General features: G+C 46.6%; 1 pseudogene; it reads left to right on the forward strand.

Annotated features, from left to right (window-relative positions):
- Positions 1-16,995: 16,995 nt before the first annotated feature.
- LOC110295540 (importin subunit alpha-8 pseudogene) lies at positions 16,996-18,483 on the forward strand (annotated as a pseudogene).
- The last annotated feature ends 1,423 nt before the right edge of the window (positions 18,484-19,906 follow it).

Genomic DNA, 19,906 nt, shown 5'->3' on the forward strand with positions numbered 1-19,906 from the left:
CAGTACCCCAGAAATATGACGGTGCAGCCTACATTTAGGACAGGTCTTCCCTCCTCACTTAAAACTCTCTGCAAATACCCTCTGATGTGCCGAGAGCTGTGTGTCCTAGGGGATTCTAAGACCAGTCAGGCTGACAATGAAAGCAAGCTGTCACAATGACTTGAACAGATAAAAGAGATTGGCCAATTCGGTTCTCTCCTTAGAAGTATTTAGACCCACTAGGGGCTGGGTCACAACTTCAGGGCACAGAGAAGAAAAAAAAAAGAAGATTGGATGTGGATTGGAGATGTAGCTCCGGGGTAAGTTACTTGCGTGTGCAAGGCCTTGGTTTGGTTCACAGGTCAGAAGCAGCCACTTGTGCGTCTGTGCCCGGTGATGTGTCTAAGATGCGGTGAGTATTGGTAGCCTGGAGTTCATGACGTTTGGTCTTCAGGAGTGAGATGTCAGGAGCTCTGGGGAGGAGGCCCAGCTGAGAGGTAAGAGTCAGGGTTCCCAGGAACCGTGGAAAGAAAGAGGTGGCTGGAGTTGGCACGCTCTGTCTGTGACCTGCAGCCCAACAGTGGGACTGGGAAGCCTGTCCTTAGGAGGACTGAGGCTGCCAGAGAGATTGCTAAGTGTGTAGAGGAGGACGCTTCGTAAGAGGGTGCTCACTTACTGCGAGGCAGAGACTCCTCAGTGTCGGACAAGGCAGGCAGCCTTGGGAGGAAGGAAAGCTATGCTGCAAGAGGATAAGAGGGCATCAGCACTGACACACATTCTCGCGCCAATCTGTGGTCTTCTGGGGCCTCAGCCCAGACTAGAACCCAGAGACGGAAAGCTTCCTACCCAGAGATGTGAAACTTTCCGTCGGAAGGAAATCCAGGACTTTGCAGAGCAGAACAATTTGGGAGTTCAGAGGTGGAGGTGAGTCGGGAAGTGGCCTCAGATTACAAACACCACCACTTTATGAGAAATGTACCCTGAAATGGGTTTTCCATACACACAATTCCATTAGTGGGTAAAAGAGATTTATCGATTTTTAAAATTGTTATATAAATACACCCCCACAAAGAAGCACTCAGGAAATCCTGAAAGATCTAGAAAACTAGCTCCCATAGGTCAGGAGTATAATCTCAAATATGGAAAAAATTATTCAACATCATCCTGTAAGGGTGTGTGTGTGTGTGTGACTCATACACACACATGGGAGCCAGACAACAACCTTGTGTGTCCTTGTTCAGGATTCAGTGCTCTTTGTTGCAGTGGTTTTTAGTTTAAAAAGAAAAGGTACAGTAAAAAAAAGAAAGAAAGAAAGAAAGAAAGAAAGAAAGAAAGAAAGAAAGAAGTATCTATTTTTATTTTATGTGTATGAGTGTAAGTGCGTTACATGAGTGCCTGGTCCCTGTGGTCAGAATTCAGTGTCAGATCCCCTGGAATTGGAGTTATAGGTGGCTGCAGTTGTTACATGTGGGTACTGGGATCTGAACTTGGGTCCCTGGAAGGACAGTGAATGCTCTTATCTGCTGAGCCATCTCTCCAGCCCCATCCCCTTTTTGAGACAGGGTCTCGGTATGTGGTACTCACTGGTCAGAGCTCACTATTTATAAAACCAGGCTGCTCTCAAGCTCATTAGAGACCCACGTGCCTCTTACTCCAGAGTTCTGGGATTAAACTCCGCTATGTCCTGGAAACTTCAAAATGTGACTTGCTTTTTGAGACAGGGTCTCTAACTGGCCTCACCAAGTAGACTAGGCTGGCTGGACAACGAGTGAGTCCCAGGGATCTCATTGCTCCCCAGAGCTGAGTCATTATGCATGCATGCTTATGTGGGTTCAAGGAACTGAAGTCAGATCCCCATACTGGGGCAGCAAGCACTGTAATGACTGACTGAGCTGTCTCCCTATCTCTAAACACATTTGTGAATGAAATCTGAGTTTGAAATAGTTTTGTGATCTGCTTCTTCCATTTGATACCATATCTGAATAAATTTCTTTCTCTTTTACTTAAGCAAGATGCCTAGGCTCCCATGACAGCCTAGACAGAATTCAGCTTGGTTTTGTAGCAGCACCTCTAGTGTTCCAGCAGCTTTATCTGTTTTTCTTGCTGATTTCCAGTAAGTTTATACTATTTTTAAAAATAATTACTGCATTATTTATTTATGTGTCTCTGGCCTGTGGATGCCAGAAGAAGATGCGAAATCCCCTGGAGCTGGAATTACAGGTGGTTGGGAACAGCCTGGCATGGGTGCCGGCATCTGAGCTCAGGTCCTCTGGAAGAGAAGCAAGCCTTTTAAACTGCTCAACTTTCTCTACAGTCCCCAAATTTATAGTATTAAGGAAGTATTGTTGTGTTTTTTTCTAACACGTACAGTGTTTTATATTCCTCTTCTGGGATGTCTGAAGACAGCTACAGTTTACTTAAATATAATAAATAAATAATAAATAAATAAATAAATCTTTTTAAAAAGAAAAAGAAAATTATAAAACACACACACACACACACAAACACACACACACACACACACATCAAAGTAGATGTTAAATTACATCAAATAATGAATCCTGGCATCCACCAAGACGATGATGTAGTTTTTCTCCTTTACTGGAAGTGTCCTGGTGTGGCACCTGCCTTGGCTTCCTTCCGGGCATGACCCCTGCGTAAATGATTCTGTGATCTCAGAAGGGGAAGTTGCTGCTCTCGGAAGTCTTAAAGAAAAGATAGCTGGCTTTATAACCCATGAGGTACCTGCTCTTTTTACTTCACCATAAATCCAGGAAACTGTTCCCTATCAGCTCCAAGAGCGTTTCCTTATTCTCTGGTTATAGCCACAGCGTGCTCCTTTGAGTGGCTGTGTCAGGGTTTATTGAGTCAGTTCCTGGGTGGAGGAGATTAGAGGTGGTTTCAGACGGCTCTTGCTGCAGTTGCTTCCCATACACTCTATATTATGGGTGTATAGGTCAGTAGACACTCTCAGAAATGGGATTAGTTTTTGTGTTGAAATGAACTGAGATACTTTCAGTCTTTTAGAGATAACCACTAAACAGACTATGATAGGCTAAGATGCACAGAGTTCAGGTCACTCAGCGGTGGTCCATGTACAACTACATATTATTAATAATTTCCACAAAGACTGTTGAGCAGGGAGTGCATGTGCGTGTGGGGCATTCTTTTATACTTTCATATTTCCTTTCTTATATTCATATTTTCCCCTAGCTGCGTATAACTTCTAGGCCTTCAAGGGTTTTGTTTTGTTTTGAGATGGGGTCTCACTGTGTAGTGCTGGCTGGACTAGAACTTACTATGTAGACAAGGCTGACTTTGAACTCACAGAGATCTACCTGACTCTGCCTCCTAAAAGCTGGGTTTTATTTATTTTTTTATGCATTCAGATTTTGAGAAGCAATGTCACCAAGGAAAACAATAGCCATTTCTATGTCTTTGATAAAACACACTATGTTCAAGGCAACTTAGAGAGGGAAGGGTCTACATGAGCCTATTGTCCAGGATAGAGAGGGGTCCAGCGCCATTGTGGTGGGTGGGAGCTTAGCAGGTGGCACGCAGGCAGCTGGAGTGGCAAGCTGAGAGTTCACATCGCAAATAACAAGCAGGAGTCAGGGATAGTGAACTGAGAATCGTACGAAACTCTGAAACCCCAGAGCCCTCAGCAATGTACTTTATCCAACAAGCTGTACCTCCTAAGACTTCCCAAACAGCTCCACCAATTTGGAACCAAGTATGTATGTATGTATGTATGTATGTATGTATGTATGTATGTATGATGTATGTATGTATGTATTATGTATATATGTATGATGTATGTATGTATGTATTAGGCATGTATTGTGTATGTATGTATGTATTATGTATGTATGTATTATGTATGCATGTATTATGTATGTATGCATGTATTATGTATGTATGCATGTATTATGTATGTATGTATGTATTTTAAACTCCAAATTTTATTCCCTCTGACTGTTCCACATCCCATACCTCCTCCCCGCCCTGTCTCCACAAGGATGTACCAATCCCCCACCCCCACCCCACCAGACCTCTAAACTCCCTGGGGCCTCCAGTCTCTTGAGGGTTAGGTGTATCTTCTCTGACTAAACTCAGACCCAGAAGCCCTCTGCTGTATATGTGTTGGGGGCCTCATATCAGCTGGTGTATGCTGCCTGGTTGGTGTTCCAGTATCTGAGAGCTCTCCAGGGTCCAAGTTAATTGAGACTGCTGGTCCTCCTACAGGATCGTCCTTCTCCTTAGCGTCTTCCAGCTTTCCTCTAATTCAACCACAGGGGTCAGCAGCTTCTGTCCATTGGTTTGGTGCAAATATCTGCCTCTGACTCTTTCAGCTGCTTTTGGAGGGCAGTCATGCTAGGTCCTTTTTTGTGAGTGCTCCATAGCCTATGTTATACTGTCAGGTCATGGGGCCTCCCCTCGATCTGGATCCCACTTTGGTCCTGTCACTGGAACTTCTTTTCCTCAACCTCCTCTCCATTTCCATTCCTGTAGTTCTTTCAGACAGGAACAATTATGGGTCAGAGTTTTGACTGTGGGATGGCAACCCCATCCCTCACTTGATGTCCTGTCTTCCTACTGGAGGTAGGCTCTACAAGTTCCCTCTCCCTACTGTCAGGCATTTTGTCTAAGGTTTCTCCCTTAGAGACCTGAGAGTCTCTCACCTCCCAGGTCTTTGGTACATTCTGGAGGGTCCCCCCAACCTCCTACCTCCCCAGGTTGCCTGTTTCCATTCTTTCCACAGGCCCTCAGGGATTTCAGTCCTTTTCTCTTACCCAATACTTGATCATGTTCCCCTCTCCACCACCACCATCCCCCTTCCCCCACCTTGTGGTTGCTTTCTTCTCCCTCTCAAGTGGGACTGAGGCATCCTCACTTGGGCCCTTCAGCTTGTTGACCTATTTGAGTTCTGTGGGCTGTATCTTGGGTATTCGGCACGACACTTTTTTTGGGGGGGGCTAATATCCATTTATTAGTGAGTATATACCATGCCTGTCCTGATATTTTCTAGTTCCATCCATTTGCCTGCAAAACTCAGGATGTCCTCATTCTTAATAGCTGAGTAGTATTCCATTGTGTAAATGAACTATATTTACTGTATCCTTTCTTCTGTTGTGGAACATCTGGGTTGTTTCCAGCTTCTGGCTATCACAAACAAGGCTTCTATGAATATAGTGGAGCATGTGCCCCTGTGGCATGGTGGGGCATCATTTGGGTATATTCCTGTACTGGCTGGTTTTGTGTGTCAACTTGACACAAGCTGGAGCTATCACAGGGAAAGGAGCTTCATTTGAGAAAATGCCTCCATGAGATCCAGCTGTAAGGCATTTTCTCAATTAGTGATCAAGGGGGAAAGGCCCCTTGTGAGTGGGACCATCTCTGGGCTGGTAGTCTTGGGTTCTATAAGAGAGCAAGCTGAGCAAGACAGGGGAAGCAATCCAGTAAGTAACACCCCTCCATGGCCTCTGCATCAGCTCCTGCTTCCTGACCTGCTTGAGTTCCAGTCCTGACATCCTTTGGTAATGAGCAACAATGTGGAAGTGTAAGCTGAATAAACCCTTTCCTCCCCAACTTGCTTCTTGGTTATGATGTTTGTGCAGGAATAGAAACCCTGACTAAGTCAATTCCCAAGAGTGGTATTGCTGGGTCTTCAGGTAGATCTATTTCCAATTTTCTGAGGAACCTCCAGATTGATTTTCAGAGTGATTGTACCAGTTTGCAATCCCACCAGCAATGGAGGAGTGTTCCTTTCTCCACATCCTCGACAACTGTGGGTTGCAAGCAAGCACAGCCAGCTTTTGATGTGTGGGGTTTTGAACTCAGGTCCTCCTGATTATGCAGCAAGTGCTCTTGCCCATGGAACTGTCTGTTTACCCCCTCCTTTCTTTCTTTTTGTTTTCACTCCTCTTTTTTCCTTTACTTTCCTTCTCCTGTTCCCTCACCCATTGCCTCCCTCCTTCCCTCCTTTCTTTTCTTTCCCCCATTCCTTTGTTTCTCTATGTTTTGAGGCAAGGCCTTTCTGTGTGTAGCCCAGGCTTGCCTTAAACTCACCCTCTTCCTGTCCCAGCCTCTGGACACTGGGATTGCAGCTCTGAGTGTGTCACTTCTCTCATTTTAGCTACACCAAGAACACTTTGGGCTCTGCTTTATGCAGTCTGCCTGCTGTGTACCATGCTGTGTCTATCAGCCACGCTGACCCTTAAGCTCTGCCAGTATTCTCGTTCTGCAGTGGGCAACATGCTGTGCTCTGTCCTGTTGGTTAAGAGCAATACTCAGTAGCTTCTGGATTATTTCCTCAAATGACGTCTTATTCTGATGTCAGATCATGTCAGATTAATGACTACGTATGGAGCATCTCCCACGGGGAGGGGCGGGGCTAGTTGCTGTATGCAGTATAGAAGTTTAGGTCAGAAATCAAAGTGAGACAAATAGAAGCATTGTCTTAAACAGCAATGTCAAAGTTGGCTGGTTACCCTGCGAACTCCCACCCTCATCGGATAATTAATGTTGCTCAATTAGTGTCCCCAAGGAGGACTGTATATAGTGTAAGATAAACACACTCAATCAATGCGAATTCCTGCTCCTTCCTGGTGCCCCTCTTCACACAGCCAAAGTAAACTTTAGGTCTGTAAGCCTATTACCATCTAGGTTAAGTCATAGAAAAACTAGCAAAGAACACACTTCTTCCCCCTTCCTCCTCCCTCCCCTGCTCCCTTCCGGCTTCCCTCCCTCCCTCCCTCCCTCCCTCCCTCCCTCCCTCCCTCCCTCCCCTCATCTGTTCTTTTCTTCATTCCTCCTCCCCCACGCTTCTCTTTCTCCATTTCTCTCTTTCCTGAAGCATTCTCACTCTAGCCCAAGCTGGCCTCAAACTCATGGCACTCCTTCTGCCTCAACCTCTCCAGTATCGTGTGTCTTATGGTTTTACTGCTGTGAACAGACATCATGGCCAACAGACAACATTTAATTGTGGCTGGTTTACAGATTCAGAGGTTCAGTCCATTATCATCAATGTGGGGGCATGGCAGCATCTGGGCAGGCATGGTGCAGGAGGAGCAGAGAGTTCTACATCATCATGTGAAGGCTGCTAGGAGAAGACTGGTTTCCAGGCAGCTAGGACAAGTCTTTAAGCCCACACCCACAGTGATGCACCCACTCCAAGAAGTCCACATCTACTCCAACAAGGCCACACCTCCTAACAGTGCCACTCCCTGGACCAAGCATATATGAACCATCACATTCCACTTCCTGGCCCCCATATTCAAACATATGAGTCTATGGGGGACATACCTATCCAAAATGATTTAACTATTAGTATACAACAACAAAAAGGAGAATAGATCCTCTGGGATGGATAGGCATCTCAGGGGAGGGTACCAACACTGTCCATCAGACACTTGGCCAGGTGTGACAGTCTAGCAGATCTAAGTGTACAGCCAGCTGACAGCTGCCATCCACAGAACACCTCTACTGTCCTTCATTTACTACTATGATTTTGATGATTTTAGGACAATGTATGCATCATGGAACATGTTAAGTTGACCACGTTCAAACTTGCTTCCTGTCTCTACTCTCAAGTTCTGAGATCACAATGCCTGGCCTCCCTCTTCCTTTAGCCCTTAGTTGACCTGCTGTTGTCTGGACTCTTATACAGTGTATCTTCACAAAACTTTAGAACGTGGTAATGCTTAATGCTTCTGCCCGGCCCAGAGCAGTGGACGTCCCCAGGTCTAACACACAGCCCTGACCTCTTTAGTCCCCAGCTTTCCCTTCCTTCACTTCAGACACAGCAGAGCAATCCGATTCACCTACACCCATCCTGTCCCATAGGTTTCTACCACCCTTGTTCCCTCATCCCCACAACCTGAACTGAAATGATTCCAAACGAATGAACAAGCCAGAACTGGACTTTGTCATGTAGAGGACAACTGGCCAAGCAGGAGAGTGCTCTGCTGCAACCCGCCCCCCCCCCGCCCCTGCTGCCTTTTATAGGGTCCAGTCCTTTCTAAAGGGATTAACTGGAATCAGTGTGTTAAACTCAAAGCTTCTAAATTAAGCCTGAGAGACAAGCACGTGAACATGGGTAACTGACAGGCCAGTACAAGAGAAGGAAGTAACCAGATATGAGCTGTGAGGTGCTGGGGATTGTCCTAACACTGGTGAGGCTGCCCTGCCTGGTCAGCTTATTTGTGTGCACAAGTAAGAGGGCACAGGAGGTACCAGAAAGCCTTGTATCTATAGAAGGAGAGGCCTGGGAGGAACTGAGGGTAGATGGGGCTACCCACTCCCATCTTCCAGGTAACAAGGTGCAGAGTGGACCAGGACCTGGGTGTTCAAGACAGGACCTTTGTCACCTAGCTCAGAACCCTGCTTTTCTGGAAAACATCCTGAGAGAGTTTGACCTTCTTACTCTCTTTTTTCCTTCCCCGACACTCCCTTTCTTAACCAGTTCTCTTGTATCCTAGGCTGGTCTGAAACTCACTGTCTACCAGAGGATGACTTTGATCCTCCTGCCTCCACGTCTTGAATGCTACATCACAGGCATGTGTGCACCATGATGCCTTGTGTACGCAGTGCTGGAGATGTGCAAGTGCCAAGGCTTCTTGTGTGCCAGGGGAACATTCTACTGGCTGAGCTGCCTCCCTAGGCCTTAATTCTATTTTTTTAAAATTAAAATATTGGGATCATCTAAAAATAAAAGACAATAAGTGTAAATCCTCAAGACACATTGCATGTATACATAAAATTGTCAAAGAATAAATAAGATACTAAAATATAAAATGATATAAGTGGAACATCGCCTTATCTCTTATTAAGATCTTAGGCATTGTGCGCGCGTGTGTGCGCTCATGTGTGTGTGTGTGTGTGTACATGTATCTATGTGTATGTGTGTGCATGTGCACATGTGGAGGCCCAAGACTGGTGTTGGATGTTCCCCTCAACTGCTTTCAACCTGTTTTTAAACGTTTCTTTTTTATATATGTAGGTGTTAGTTGTGTGTGGTGTGCGTATGTGTGTGCAATACACACAATACTAGTGTCTGCAGAGACCAAAAGAAGGTATCATATTCTATGGAACAGAGTACATGTGGTTCTGAGGTACCATATGTGGGTTCTGGGAACTGAATTCTGGTCCTCTGGAAGATTAATCCTCTTACCATTGAACTCCTCCTCCACCCTGATCTTTCCTTTTGAGTAATGACTCTTCACTGAGCCTGGAGCTCATCAATTCAGCCAGTCTGGCTGGCCAATGAGCTTCTGGGAGCCACCTATCTCTGCCTGCCCAGCACTGAAGTTACTACATACGTGTGCTACCACATCTGGCTTTTATGTGTGTGTGTTGCAGATCCAAATCTAGGTCTTCATTCTTGTGTGGCAAGCCCGTTACTGACTGAGCCTTCTTTGCAACCCTGCATATATAGTTTTGTCAGGCATTATTTGGATGTCTTACAAAGAGCTTGTACCGCTTTAAAATCCCTCTGGCAGAACAGATATGTTAGTCCTTGCTGGAGCCCTGCCTTCTTGAGCTGTGTTCTGTTTGAACCAATGTCCCCTGTTGTTTCATCTCTTGATGACATAGTTTTGGGACTTCCTTAGTAACATGAAGAACCAGTTTAGACTTAGAAACTTGGCACTTACAAACTGGTGTCTCTCACCTCAGATCACCTCCTCCTTTCGATTCTCTTTGGGGAGGTCACTGCTTAGAATAGCCCTGGATGTTGAGTAATCAGGTGGCCAACTCTAAACGAGTCCTCAAAAATGACCCTGTGAATACAGGGGAAGTCGTTAGGCTTCCCTGAAGACACCGAGGCAAAGAAGACCAAGGTACCTCCCAAGATGGAGCTAAGACAAAGTAGAGAGCATTTTGGGATGGAAGCACTTTGAGCTGCAGTTGCTTCCTGCTAGAGAGGGGTGGGGTCATTGGAAGGAAGCAGAAAGTAGCATTGAAGACTGGCTCTAGACTGCATACAAATAATAGAAACAGTCTTTAGTTCAAATATAGCCAAATTCTTTTAATGAAGATTACAAAGGCTAGGCGAGGGAGAGGGCAAAGGGATTCCAGAGCAACAGTAGGTAAGTGTGAAAGCATCTAGTTAAACTGTCAACATGCAAAGTAGGAGAACCCATGTGTAGATTGAGAGATCTATCCAGTAAAAACATTTCAATGGGAGGAAGTCAGCAGAGGTGTAGGCTGTCAACAAGAAAAAAAAACAGGTATAACTCAAGTTTTGGGGCAGAGTGGCTAGGGCTGGAGCTGTCATGTAGCTATCCAGAAAGCTGGCTGAACTTCCCTTTCTCAGAGAGTAGTATCTGTCTTTTGTTCTTCCACCCAAGAAACAGACCTATCTGTAGATTTAAGCTCAAAAGTCCTTTCCTGGTCTTCAGGCTGTTATATGCCTCCCCAGGTTCAGGGGCCTCTGACCATACCGGGCTAGGTTTGCTGGCACAGAGCTCAAATATGAACATCTCACCATAACGTAGGTAATACAAAACCCATATAGGATAGTTCCATACACAGAAAACAAAGCTCAGACTCTACAAGAAGTCAACTGTTCACTGTGGGAGGAAGATGGATTGTGGGTGAAGAGGGAGGTACCCAAAAAATACAAGGAGTGATTGAAGAGGAACAGTGACAGAAAGACTGTTGATAATGGCCACCCAGGAGAGAATTGAGCACAGGTTACAGTGACATCAATGGTAGAGCCCTAGACACGTGGCAACTGTGGGCAAGCATTAGTTTCTTAAAAGTGAGTGAGACCAGAAGAGAGGAAGGGGGAAGTCATTAGGGGAAGTCAACACTTTTTGGGGTGTTGGGGAAAATCAAGAGCTGCTTGGCTTTATGGAGGGATAGATCTGAGCTATTGCTTCCTCCTCCTCCTCCTCCTTCTCCTCCTCCTCCTCCCCCTCCTCCCCCTCCTCCTCCTCCTCCTCCTCCTCCTCCTCCTCCTCCTCCTCCTCCTCCTCCTCCTCCTCCTCCTTCTTCTTCTTCTTCTTCTTCTTCTTCTTCTTCTTCTTCTTCTTCTTCTTCTTCTTCTTCTTCTTCTGCTGCTGCCCAAGCTAGCCTTGAACTCACTATGGTCCAGGATGACCTTGAACTTCTGCTCCTCCCACTTTAACCTCTGGAGTGCTGAGATGACAGGCATGTGCTACCATGTCCAATCTATGTGAAGTGCTGGAGATGGAATTCAGGACTTCATGCATACATCCAGCTAAGATCTGGCTACTTTCATTGCCAGTGGAAAGAGTTCAGGAGATAAGAACAGAGGGAAGGTGTGTGGGGTGTAGACAAAAAGGAGAGTTGATAGATTAACAGTCTTGAGAACCTTGGGTGTTAAAGGACATAGAAAGCATTCTTCTGAAACGCTTTCTTTCTTTCTTTCTTTCTTTCTTTCTTTCTTTCTTTCTTTCTTTCTTTCTTTCTTTCTGACAGGGTTTCTCGGGAGGGGGGATGGGATAGGGGGTCTTCAGAGGGAAAACTAGGAAAGGGGATAACAAATGTAAATAAAGAAAATATATAATAATAATAAAGACAGAATTTCACTGTGCAGTTCTGGCTGTTCTAGAGTTCACTCTGTAAACCAGGCTGGCCTTGAACTCACAAAGATCTGCCTGTCTCTGCCTCCCAAGTGCTGGGATTAAAGGCCTGTGCCACTTCTGCTCTGCCTATTTTTATCTTTTTGAAATAGGGTCTCATGTGGCCTACACCAGCCTTAAATTTACTATGTAGCTGTCAAGGTCACTGAATCCAAATGTACATTGAAGTGCAAACTGTATTAGTCTCCTTCAATCTGAACTTCCCTTCTTGGTACCCCCCCCTCCCGTCTACCCCTCTCAAGGTCCTGACTGGTTCCCTGCAGCTTGACTGCAGTGGGACAACCCCCCCCCCCCTCTCTCTCTCTGTGTGTGTGTGTGTGTGTGTGTGTGTGTGTCTGTGCATGCCCTGGACCCACTGGCAATTGTTTCAGCTACATTCTCACCAGTGACCCACAGCTTGCTCTCCCCATCCACCTGTATTAGGTCACTTCCTAACTCAGTCATTCCTAACATTTATTCTCTATGCTTGAGTTGAGCCAGAGAAAATTCAGTCAGACTGGCTGACTGGGGACAGAATGATGACTTCCTCCCTCAACAGGTTCTCAACACTGCTAGAAAAAAATCTTTATATTCTATATTCAGTTAGTACTTTTAAAAAAGACAGCATCTTTATTCATTCATTGAGAATTTCATATAATGACAATGTATTTTAATGATACCTACCTCTTCCACAACTCCTCCCTGACCAGTAAACACATTTCAGACATCTCATACCAACTGGTCGGGCCTTTTGAAGCCCTCTTCTCCTCCTCTGTATGCCTACATCTCCATACTCCTCAGGTTCACGAAGAGTGGAGGACAGGGATGAGTCCTGACTGGGTCATGAGCGAAGGCAGCGCATTCTGTGCTCAGAATATGAGGAGAAAGGGCACTGGGCAGTCCTTGCAATGAGACTGACATCACCTGCTTCAGGTCAAAGGAACTTAGCATCAGTATAGAAGAGATACCAGAAGCAAGTGATAGTCCAGGCTGTGATTTCGACCTTAAGAAGAAGACTGTTCTAGGTACTCTGTGCAGTCATGGAAGCCTGTGCAAATGAGAATCTCGGAATCAGTCTGTGGGGTTAACCATGCCAGCCACCAAACAGTGGTGACTGCTCATGCATGTTCATGGAATGCCCAGCAGGATCCCGGGAACCAAGTGTGGAAAGCCAGAGCCAAGTGCAGTGGCTGCAGCAATCGAGACGTTTCTGACACTTCTGTGCCAACGTCTCTCTCTCTCTCCTTTCAAGAATTCATTATTATTTTTAAAAATTGTGTGTTTGTGTATGTATCTTGCTGTGTGTGTGCCGTGTCCATGGAGGCCTGTAGAGGGCGGCAGACCCCTTGGAATGGGAGTTACAGGTGGTCGTGACCCACCAGCTCTCCAGACCAGTTTTTTGTTCTTTGTTTTTCCTTTTAGTTAGTTTTGTGTTTTGTTTTGTTTTGATTTTTATTTTGAGACAGAGTCTCACTCTATAGCCCTGGCTAGTGTGGAACTCACTATATAGAACACCCTAGCCTCAAATTTCACAGAAATCTACCTATCTCTGCCTCCCGAGTGCTGGGGTTAAAGGTGTGTGCCATCATGCACAGCCTTAGTTGGTCCTTAAGTCAGTCAAGTCGACAAAAGTAATTGTCATAAATGTCTTCTCAGGTTGGTGAGAGCAGGTCAGTCATCATCAACATATAATCCATCAACAAGGCTGCAGCCCAAGCAAGGGGACACCAGACAGACACACATAGCTTAGCAGGAGCTAGAGAGAGAGCTCCATGGTTCAACAGATGCCCTTGGAGAGGACCAGAGCTTACTTCCCAGAACCCACATGGCAGTTTATGGTTAGCCATCCATAAACTCCAGTTTCAGGGTATTTCAGGCCCTTTTCTGACCTCCATGGGTACCAGGCCCACACATAGACATACACGCATGCAGAACAGTCATACACATACAATAAAATAAATCTTAAAACAAAACACACAAAAAATTAAATGATAAAATACAAATATACACAAGTAGGTCATTAATGAAGCACATTTTGTGTGACTGTATGAGAGAGGGATATAGATGAAGAGAAAAGACAGAGAGAGAAGAGAGACAGATGGACATGCACACATACACAGAGACAGGGAGAGAGACAGGGACAGAGAGTTTTTCCAAAGAGGATTAACTGGGGGAGAAAACCCACCTTGAACAGAGTGGTCCCTTCCCATGGGATGGGGCCCAGACTTTAAGGAAAAGGGGAAAAGAACCAGTTGGGCACCAACAACCTTTCCCCTTTCTATTTCCTGCAGAAGGAAGTAGGTCAGGCCTATGCCACCTTAGGGGAAAACCCACTGCTATTATCCTGTAAAAGGAACACAGCAGTAAAGTGGCAACACACCCTCTGAGCAAATACTTTCTCCAGGAGGGCAACAAAAGGTCACATGCCCGGGAGCACACAAGGCTGAAGGATGCTTGCTTACAGCTCACCCCAACAGTCTGGAAGGGAGTGAGCAGTTTCTGGAGGTCTGGAGACTGAGCTGCTGAAGTGCCCCAGGATGCACAGAGAGCTCCAGGGTTGCAGTTATGGGGACAGGTCACCCATGTTGGGGTGGGCTTTCTGGTGATGTGGCTGCTTCTGAGTGATCCCTGCTCTTTATAAGTGACCTCCTCACTCACAGTCCTGTTAATAACTCCTGTAAAAACTCACTTGTTACCAAATTGGATGTTGGTACAGTCGTGACTTTGATCTGCCATGGCCTCCCTCTCTGGGGTGAATAGATAAGTGTCTTGTGTCCTTCCATGAAAAGTCTGTCGTACAATAGGTAAGCAAGCACTTGGTCTGTAGGCAAGAACTACATCTCAAATCATCACCGCCCCATCCCCAGCTCCAATATCTCAGCGATCCAGACGTGCATAAGCTGGTAAGGTGCGCAAGTGCCCATGGAACAAAGAAGGCATTATGGTCATGACTGATGGAGACAAACAAGGCTCTGGAAGGTTAGGGAAGCTGCAAAGTCGCCAAGGTATGGTGACAAGAGTGCTTTAGAAAAGCATCATGCATGGAAGGAGTGGGTCTCAACAGAGGAACAGTGAAGCAAGCTTCCCTGGCCCACCCTCCTCTGCCAGCTGCTGGGAAGCCCTGTGCATTGCAAGGGCCAGAATGAAAGGCTAACTTTGACCTTTTCCTGGGAGATGCTGTCATTAGGAGGCACTAAGAAGAGCAGAAAACCACCCCCAACAACTTCAATACTCCCCCCATCCCATGGCCTGGTCAGCACTGGGTGGACAGGGTACCTGTCTTTCAAGTAAAGCCCGGTCTTTGGCTCTATTAATAACTGAGCTTCCAGAGTCTCGATAACAGCGTTTGCTTCCAGAGCACTGATTCATGGGAACTGAGGAAAGCATGGGCTGCCCTGGATTGACCCTCCTGTGAGATGCTGATGAAAAGGGACACTGCGGGTCTTTGTATCTCTTTGTTAGTGGTAGGGTCAAATCTCAATATGGCTTGAGGTTTTGAGTCCTCCTCAGCACACCCACGAGCCCTGAAGGTGGTACCCAGATGAAAATGGTTCTTGGAATGTTCAGTTCCTAGTATCCACTTTATTTAACTGCATCTCCAGAACTGAACCCAGGACTTTATACATGCCGAGCGAGTAGAGTATCCTCCCCCTAAGCTACACTCTTAGCCTCCTAGTGTCCACTTTAGCTGGGAGAAGAAGGCCAGGGTGTGAGCATCAGGAAACAGATTCATCCTTTGGGCCTCAGTGAGTGTCAGGTCTCTGGGGTCAAGTACAGAAAGCTGACCCCGGGAGGGCTGGGTAGGAATTGAGGTGCTCTATCAATACTTGGGGCCTCTTTCCTCCACTCCCATTCTGCAGTTTAACTTTGATCTTCTTTGGGCTGTGTAGCTTTCAACCTGAAATTGCATCTAGCATGACTCTCGGACTGCCTGCATCACATTGTGGTTTCTTGGTTGAGAGGTGGGCCTGAGTTCTGAGCCTCAGTTTCGTTTTCTGTAAAATAGGATATGGCATCATCAGAGGGTTGGGTTAGAGAGCACATGTAGAGCCCAGCACACGGCATGTGGAGGGGGCTCAGCCGACATTGCTGCTGCTAGACAGTTCATTGTAAAGGAGAGATGATGAGTCCTCGTGGCCCCAGAAGCTGCGGTGACCCTGCTTCGGAGTCTCTGAGGCCTGCTCTGCTGTCTGCAGTTGTAGCTGCTATTTCTAAAGCACCATGTTTGTGTGCTTCTGTCTTTCCTGGAGGGTCCCTCAAGTGACTAGTGGTTCCTAGGGTTTGCCACAGAGCTTAGTAGTCCCTTAGAATCAAAGACAACAGGAAAATGAGTTTAGAGTTCTAAAGGACCCCCTTTGTCCTAGCCACCCTGAATGGTCAACTTGACACAGCCTAGAGTCACGAGAGAGGAAAACCTTGATTAAGGAATTGTCCTTATGAAACTGGCTCGCAGACTTGGGGGAATGTCTTGATTATTAATTGATTTAGGGGGCCCAGCCCACTGTGGGTGGTACCACCCCAAGCCAGAGGGAAATGGGATGTATGAGAAAGCTAGAGAATGGTCTGGAGACCTTTAGTAATCAGGAGTACTTGCTGCTGCTCCTCCAGAGGATCCTGGCTCCCATCTGAGAGCTCACAACCATCTGTAATTCTCCTCCCAGGGGATCCCATGTATAAACAGACAGACAGACAGGCAGACAGACAGACAGACAGACAGACATCTTACAACCATCTGTAATTCTCCTCCTAGGGGATCCCATGTATAAACAGACAGACAGACAGACAGACAGACAGACAGACATCTTACAACCATCTGTAATTCTCCTCCCAGGGGATCCCATGTATAAACAGACAGTCAGACAGACATCTTACAACCATCTGTAATTCTCATCCCAGGGGATCCCATGTATATTATAAACAGACAGACAGATAAATAAATAATAAAATAAATAAATAAATTGGCACCCAATGTCTGTAGGCTTTAACAAAGGGAAAGGCTAGTTAAGCACGTGCCTGTGAGTTAGCCAGAGAGTGAACCAGCATCAGTGTTCTACTGCGGTTCTTGCTTCGAGGTTCCTGGCTACAGTCCCTACCCTGACTTTCCTTACTGATGGAGTGTGACGTTGTAAGAAATAGACCCTTTCCTCCTCTGCGTTTTGGACCGAGTATTTTGTCAAAGCAACAGAAAGAAAAGGAGGACACCTTTAAAATAGCCCTAAGCATGGAAGGCATTAGATATTCTGGGGCCGCCTGCCCAGTGCTGCCAAAATGACTGGGGCTGATGAGTACGTAGAAATCAAGCCCAGCAGCGCTCTGAGGACCCTCCGCCACGGCTTGAAAAGGGGGACTACTCTGAGAAGGCCTAGGAGTCAAAGAAGACAGAGGCCAGAAGAAAACTTTATGAGGTGGTGTCTTTCCTCCAGTCAATATGGCTACCTCAGAGGCTCCCGAAGAGAAGCTGAAGAAATTTAAGTATGGAGGCAAAGAAATGTCTTTGCAGCAGCAACAGAGAATTGCTTCCAGCCTACAACTCTGGAAGACCAGGAAAGATAAGCAGGTGTTAAAGAGAAGAAACATCGATCTATTCTTCAGTGACATGGTTTCTTAAGCACTAGTCAAAAAGGCCAACTTCACTCTGGACGACATCATCCAAGGGGTGAATAGTTTGGATATGATGCTGCGTTTCCAGGCCACCCAGGCTGCCAGGGAAATGCTATCTCAGGAAAATAACCCTCCTCGAAATTTGATTATTGAGGCCAGGCTCATCCCCAAGCTGGTAGATGCCCTGAAGGCGACACCTTTTCACAACCTGCAGTTCGAGGCAGCATGGGCACTCCCTAAACCACCTCAGAAACTGCAGAGCAGACCCAAGCTGTTGTGAAAGGGGTACCACTCAGCCCCTGATTGAACTCCTCTGTTCCCCTCACCTGACCGTGTCTGAGCAGGCAGTGTGGGCCCTTGGGAATATCGCTGGTGACTGTGCAGAATTCAGAGACAATGTCATTTCTAATACTGCCATCCCGCACCTGATCAACCTTATTTCAAAAAACATACCAGTCCCATTTCTTTGGAACATCCATGGACTTTGGCCAACTTATGCCAAAACTAAGATCCAAATCCTTATGAGGAGACACTGAGGCAGAAGCTACCTACCCTCTGTCAGTTCCCGCTGCATGGTGATAATGAGATCCTCTCAGATACCTGCTGGGCCCTGGCCTACCTGACTGAGGGTGGCAAAGAGTACATCCATCATGTGGTGACCACCGACATCCTGCCCGGGCTTGTAGAACTTAGGACCGGCTCAGAACTCAGTGTCTTGTCTCCACACTATAGGCATCCTTGTGGCTGGAGCAGATGAGCAGACCCAAATGGCCATCGATGCTGGCATGAAGAAGGTGTTGGGCCAGGTCCTGAAGCACCCAAAATCCTTCATCCAGACGCTGGCTGCCAGGACCATGAGCAACATGGCTGCTGGGCCCAGGTACCACATCCAGCAGTTGACTTTGTGTAACTTGCTGCCTTTCTTGGTAGACCTACTAAGGAATGCAGAGTTAAAAGTCCAGAAAGAGATTGTGTGCACCGTGGCTAACATGGCAACAGGGGCCTCTCAGTGCCAGTTGACTCTGCTTGCCCACTCAGGAATCTTGGAGCCAATGCTGAGTCTGCTCACTGCCCCAAACATGGAGGTTGTCACTGTTATCCTTGACATCATTTCTCATCTCCTCCAGGTAGACAATCTACAGGAGAAGAAAAGGCTGTGTTTTCAGATAGGGGAAGTTGGTGGCTTTGAAACAATGAAGTCCCTAAGCACCAGCACAACACTTACATCAGCAACGGTGCCCTGGACATCATTGTGAAATATTTATATGAGGACAAAGTCAATGACAGTTTGTCCAGGCCTGGGCTGAGAGTGTGAATACATGGAGAACTAAGGCATCTCACACACCGTATTTCAGCCAGAGTACCGATCAGTCATGGACTTCCACACGGACCACGTGCGACTTCCATATTGGTCTCAGGTGGCAGTACAGATCTTGGACAACAGTTGAGCCCTCTGCCACAGCAAGAACCACAGACAGCATCATAGCCCTCCACAGCAGCACAGGCCAGTGACATCAATATGGCTTCAGGGGGCAGCACAGACCAGACACAGTGGTAACACAGGCCACAGACATTAATACCTCCCCTAGCTGCAGCAGGACCAGGGACCCAAGCACAGCCCCTGGGCGGCAGTGGTCAAATACACATACATGGCAAAGGGTTTTTTTTTACCAGCTGAGGAATCTAACTGGGTAGGGACTGTGTTTTTTGTTTTTGTTGCTGTTGTTAATCTTTTTTGTTAGTCTGTGCCTTTTGATCGAGGAATTGAGGTTATTAATATACAGTTATTAAAAAACAAAAAGGAAGAAATCAAGCCCAGAGCTAATGGCTCTGGTTCAGGTTGGCTTTCTGGGAAGGGACATCTGGGGACATGGGTAGAGGAATGAGGAGGCATTAGGACTGCAGGAACTAAATGGAAACACTTGGCCTTTGGGGCCAGACACATGCAGGGAGCAGCTGTTCTGTGATGAGGCATCTGTGACTGGCCAACTGAAAGCCTGGCCTTGCCTTGGCTGACCGCCATTGAAACCGCTTGCTGGAAACGTGGCTGCGGCATGCTGGGAAGACAAGTGCTGGTCCATGGGGTGGTCACATGGAGGGCTTTGCTGATCTCTGACACTGGATAGCCTTCCTAGCCTGGTGCCAGGCATTGGGACACAGAACTCTCTGGACTTGAGTCAGGGCATGGACTGCCAGGCACTGGGAGAACACCCCCAGAAAGGAGCTCCCACCACCTAGGAGGAAAAGAAAGAGAAGAAACCAATGGTTAGTGTAGGAGGGCTGCTGTGTTCACCATGGTTCATGTTTCTCCACATTGAGGGTCTCCTCTGAGGTGGCTGCCACTTCTTCAGCTGCTCTGTGGTTCCCAGAGGCAAGGACAGAGGTTAAAGTCTGTTGTGGATAGCCCTGGGGCTAATTATATTTGATGTTATTCCAATCTTCCAGTGAGGGGTTTCCGAACAAGGAATGAGTCAGCACTCAGGTGATTTCCTGTAAACTCTTTCCCACCTTAATTTGTAAAACAAAGGAGAGCTGATGATTGGACAGATAAAAGGGAAGGTGGAGTGGAAGGTGGGGGAGAGAAGAAGGAGAAAATGAAAGAGGGAGAGGACGCAGAGCAGAAGCACATGGCTTGGGATCTAAGGGATAGATGTGAAAGATGGTAGTGTATTGGTAGATCTGCCCAATCTCCATGCACATCATGTATTCATATTAACTGAGTCTTGTTTTCATTGCCG

Source organism: Mus caroli, unplaced genomic scaffold (assembly GCF_978045245.1).
Source record: "Mus caroli unplaced genomic scaffold, Mus_caroli_1 scaffold_7, whole genome shotgun sequence".
Classification (NCBI taxonomy): Eukaryota; Metazoa; Chordata; class Mammalia; order Rodentia; family Muridae; genus Mus; species Mus caroli.